The following is a 5,625-nucleotide window of genomic DNA, read 5'->3' as shown; positions in this document are numbered from 1 at the left end:
GTGAGGTTAGTGGGGCCCTTAAAAGGGCCGTTTTACGGAGAAGGGGCTTAAGCCTTCTTCTCGGTTTTCTTCGGGAGGAGAACCGCCTGGATGTTGGGCAACACACCACCCTGGGCGATGGTGACGCCGGACAGGAGTTTGTTCAGCTCCTCGTCGTTGCGAATGGCGAGCTGTAAGTGACGAGGAATGATCCTAGTCTTCTTGTTGTCACGAGCTGCGTTGCCAGCCAACTCGAGAACTTCGGCCGCCAGGTACTCCATCACCGCGGCCAGGTAGACTGGCGCACCGGCACCAACTCGCTCTGCGTAATTGCCCTTACGCAAAAGACGGTGGATACGGCCTACCGGGAACTGCAACCCAGCACGGCTGGATCGAGACTTTGACTTTCCCTTCACCTTGCCTCCCTTTCCACGACCCGACATGATGCTACTCCTACTTGCAGCTGTTTAACTACAAGAACGACGCCTCGCCCACGGTAACCTTCACTTTTACGCCAACGTCAATAATCGACAGCGGACCAATCGTAAAGTCACAAACGTTTGCGCTGTTTCTATTGGCTCGCACTGGGAAGGCAGTACGGCATTGTCCCTGCGACTTAAATATTTTTCTCCCTCCGGGCTCATCATGCGACCCGGATATAGTTAGCCTAAATGAAACCCATCTAGGTGTGAATGATAAATTTACAATGCGTGGATATCGTTTTATCCGTAAAGACAGAAATCGCCGAGGAGGGGGAGTTGCTTTACTCTGTCGCGACACACTTCCTATAACTGACGTCACGAACCCTCCACAATTCAACAACTTTGAACATGTCACTATCAAACTCGCCATACACAATTACCCCATATTCATCACCACACTCTACGTCCCACCAAACGCGCCATTCCCCACGCCACTCATCAACCATCTCAACACAAATCATAAATCCATAATACTCAGCGACCTGAATGCATCCAACATTGCACTTGGAGACAGAAGGACAAACGCAGCAGGGCGACAACTAGAACTTATTCTTCACCGCACCGACTTCAAACTAATACCTACAGCCCCAACTAGATATCCACAAACAGTCAACGATATCCACGCCACAACCCCAGACAGAATACTGACAACACCACCAATATTTAATAGAGTGCTCCAGGCCGAAATTCTTCCCCCACTGAACAGCGACCATTGCCCAATCGAACTAAAAATCACCACCCCCATTTGGAGCCCAACAGCCCCAATTACCCCTAGAAAAAGTTATAAATATCATCAATCGGATTGGGATACATTTACAGAATACTTTGACTTGAACCTCCCCCCTCCCTCAGAAATCAAATCGTTAGAAGACCTTGAAAATGCGGACGAAATACTGCTAAAAGTTACGTGTGACGCTAGAGACAAAGCGGTGCCGCGCACGAGAAATGACGGAACAATAAGAAGACGATTACCCCCGTATATCATCGACATTATCAAGACCAAGCGGCGAGCACACAGACTGTATATGAGAGACCACAGTGATGATAACAGAAGACTCTACCGAAAACTCCAACAGGACGTTCGGAATGCAATACAACACTACGAACAGACAAAATGGAGAAACATTATCAACCAGCTAAACTCTAATCACAAAGACAACCCTGGTAGGTTTTGGAAACTGATAAACAAGTTAAAGGGCAACACCTTCCCACAATATCCTCTCATAAACCAACAAGAAGTCATATTCAACACAGAAGACAAACTGGAACACTTCCACCGCATCCTATCCCGAATACACACCGTCCCACACCATCCAGATTACAATGAACCACACTACAATGCAATCACCGCACAAATCGAGAACAACCCAGACATATTTAATCCCTTGCGCACACCTTACGAACCACAACCATTGGATCACCCCATCATAGCGCCCATAACGACACAAGAAATAGAACATGCCATTCACAAAACACGAAACACCGCAGCCGGCCCCGACAGCATTCACAATATACTCTTCAAAAATTATCCTCCCACAGCCTTAAACTACCTCGCTAACTTGTTTACAGCAAGTCTGTATATTGGCGCACTACCAGCCCGATGGAAGCTCTCACATATACTTATGTTTCCAAAACCTAACAAAGACGCCACTGACGCAAACAACTATCGACCAATCAGCCTGACCCAGACCATCTGCAAACTAATGGAAAGAATCATAAACAATAGACTACACCATTTCATTGAGGACAATGACGTCATCCCAGACACACAAGCCGGATTCAGAAAAGGCATAGAAATCCCAGACCAAATCCTCAAAATCTTGACACCAATTGAATCCGGCTTTGAGAGACACATGACATCAACAGTGGTGACAATCGACACAACCAGAGCATTTGACTCCATTTGGCATGACGGACTACGATATAAGCTACACAACATCGGCCTTCCCCCACCCCTAACCCGCTGGCTATCAGATTTTATTCGTAACAGAACCGCCCACATCAAAATTAACAGCTCCCTATCCCAACCATTCCAAATTGAAGGCGGAGTCCCACAGGGCACAGTACTCTCCCCAATCCTTTTCAATATATATGTTTCTGACATCCCCATCCCACCCCGCGAAGGCGTACATATCGGACAATTTGCTGACGACATTATTATCACAGCCACAGCCCACGACATCAGATACACAAACAGCCATGTCAACGAAACACTACGGAACCTAAACGTCTGGCTAGACATGTGGCGCATGAGAATCAATCCCGCAAAGTCACAAACAATGATTCTAAAAAAGAGACGCTACCCCAAAAAACTCATGAGAGATCGTTATGCCATCCGCTGCAAAAACTCCATAATCCCATACACCAACCACATCACATACCTCGGCATCACCATATCAAACAAACTGAAACTACACCGTCACGTCATCAACATCAAATCACGCATCACAAACGCCATCAAACTCCTCTACAACGTCGCAGGCAACCAAGCAAAGCCAGGGTGCCGGCCACATACAACAGCTCTAATTTACAAATCAATTATCCGACCGTCACTTTTACACGCGTCCCAGCTGTTCTCCAGAGTATCTAACTCTCAACTTTCTCAATTAGAATCACTGGAACGTAGACTTCTACGCAAAACATTTCAACTGCCACGAAACACACAAAATAGAACAGTATACACCATCTCTAACATCAAACCCATCACCCTATATATACAACACAAAAACATAAAATACACACATAAAGCTATTAATAAAAATTTCACCTCTGTACTCTTCCAAACAATACCACCCGGTCAGCCCCACCTCACAGTCTCCCGTCTGATGAATGACCACCAAGAATACTTAGCAAGGCAGCACTAGACAACCACACACCAAACAACCTCTCCCCCGTGCTTTCTTCTTCAAGCAAAACTATCTATAACACAACAAAATCTAAGACCTGAAAAGGGTTATACAAAATCCCTAAAGCAGGTCCACGGCACAGATGTTCTGTGTCCAAATGTCGTCGTCGTCGTCGGGCTCATCATCAGACGAGCACCATGCCCCCCAAAGCTTCCGGAAAGGCTGCCAAGAAGGCCGGCAAGGCCCAGAAGAATATTTCGAAGGGCGATAAGAAGAAGAAGCGCAAGAGGAAGGAGAGCTACGCCATTTACATCTACAAGGTTCTGAAACAAGTTCACCCAGACACGGGAATCAGTTCAAAGGCTATGAGCATCATGAACAGCTTCGTTAACGACATCTTCGAGCGCATCGCCGCGGAAGCTTCGCGGCTCGCGCATTACAACAAGCGGTCGACCATCACCAGTCGGGAGATCCAGACAGCCGTCCGTCTCCTGCTACCCGGTGAGCTGGCCAAGCACGCCGTCAGTGAAGGGACCAAGGCCGTCACAAAATACACTAGTTCCAAGTAAGCGGGAGTGCTTGCTAGGGAATCAGCAACCGGCCCTTTTAAGGGCCACAAGTTATTCATAACAGAGTAGATGAATGAAGAACAACAGCGGTTCCCACCGAGTGAAAATTTAAATAATCACCCCGATAACACTTCTAGGATAGATAATACATTATAGGCAGTCCATGGGAGACTTGGATCCACGAGGCAAATTCGTTTCCTTAATAGTTTCGTACGACTTATATGAGAGCGCGGTGTCATTCCTACTCACTTGGCAGCATTAATTGTTGAGGGAAAACAACTTAGAAGGTAACTTGTCGACCGCGGGCATAATCCTTCCGCAGGCCACTACTGAGAATCTGTGGACATACGGGTAATCTATCTTTATTGAAACTCGGGTTCATAACATACGACTGATACTTTATATATCTGTCACGTAATCCATCAAGAGACAAATGTCCCCCCCCCCCTAGTCAGTAGCGAGCTTCAGTCCATTCGTAGTAGCCGCCGGTGCAAGAAGTGAATTGAAGTTTGTGTGAAGTTCCGTAGTATGGCATGAAAATGATGTCGAAAATCCGACTACAGTTCCACAACCATGTGGTTGAAAGGAGGCTCCGCTGTTGAACAACAATCCACCTGTGGCTTAACTTAGAATGCCGACTAGCTGTTTTATTAATCCCGTGTCAATCCAGCAGTGTGTGACGTTGAAACGTAACCAAACTGCCGTTGATAGATAGATTTATCATCTATCCCAATGACATCCAACGAGCTTGGTAATTTAGGTACAGAGTCTAAGCAGGCAGTTTACGTGTGTGTGTGAGCGAGTGCAGGTTTTATCGAGTGCACCCCAATCCCATCGTCCTCAAGTGCCTACAGATTACGCAGTTTCATCGGCAACGGCCATACCATGTTGAAAATACCGGTTCTCGTCCGATCACCGAAGTCAAGCAACATTGGGCGTGGTCAGTACTTGGATGGGTGACCGCTTGGGAACACCACGTGCCGTTGGCGATTTTTTTTTTTACGTCACTATTTCCAGCGTGTTCTAATAAGACTTATGGGATATTATGTTCCCTTCCCTATTCCAGCTATAGCTTGGATGATGACGCCGCTGCATAATTGTAGAGTAATTGATAATTCTTAAGTACTTGCAGCTCCGTATTGAAACTTATGACTGGTAGCATATTCATATGAGACGGTTCACTTCTCTGCGTTTTCTCGAAGAAGGGAATATGTATTCAGGGGATTGTGAACGTACCTCGCGCTCTCCCTAGAAGTTAGAGACATTTTAGGTAAAGAATGTAATATACTGTACATATATGGCTAATTAAAATCCCATTAGTTACTACATTTCAGTGGGTAGTACAAATTCCATAATGAAAATATCTCTGTCCTAGTAGTTGTATCCTTTAAAGAAGCTCGTTGTTTTCCCATGATGAAGGGCAGAACTTGGTCGGTAGAAATTTAAACAGACTGCATTATCAGACCAGGCGTTATTTCAATATCAGCGTTTAGTTTAGGAAATATAGCAATAGCGGAGTTGGGAGAAGTAGTTATAGCATGTACAGTAAGTATAAACAGTTCGCTGTACTGTACAGTGAATATAAATATTTGAATGTACGATGGCAAAACATCAGACATACAGTACGTAGCTCACATATCTTAAAAAATAAATAAATAAAAATAAAGAAGACATTCTGAGGAGTGAGTGGAAAGTGCATATTATAATGAATATTTTTAACTCTCAGTTGACATTGAGAGAGAAAGCCAT

At 45.4% G+C, this 5,625-nt stretch overlaps 1 non-coding gene across 1 annotated transcript; it reads left to right on the top strand.

Annotated features, from left to right (window-relative positions):
• The first annotated feature begins 4,746 nt into the window (after window positions 1–4,746).
• LOC138693940 (5S ribosomal RNA) lies at window positions 4,747–4,865 on the top strand. The gene has a single exon (XR_011330624.1). It is a non-coding gene; the product is annotated as a 5S ribosomal RNA (ribosomal RNA).
• The last annotated feature ends 760 nt before the right edge of the window (window positions 4,866–5,625 follow it).

This window comes from Periplaneta americana, unplaced genomic scaffold (assembly GCF_040183065.1).
Source record: "Periplaneta americana isolate PAMFEO1 unplaced genomic scaffold, P.americana_PAMFEO1_priV1 scaffold_24, whole genome shotgun sequence".
Taxonomy (NCBI): domain Eukaryota; kingdom Metazoa; phylum Arthropoda; class Insecta; order Blattodea; family Blattidae; genus Periplaneta; species Periplaneta americana.
The sequence above is the reverse complement of the archived record's forward strand: the minus strand, read 5'-3'. Positions and strand labels throughout refer to the sequence as shown.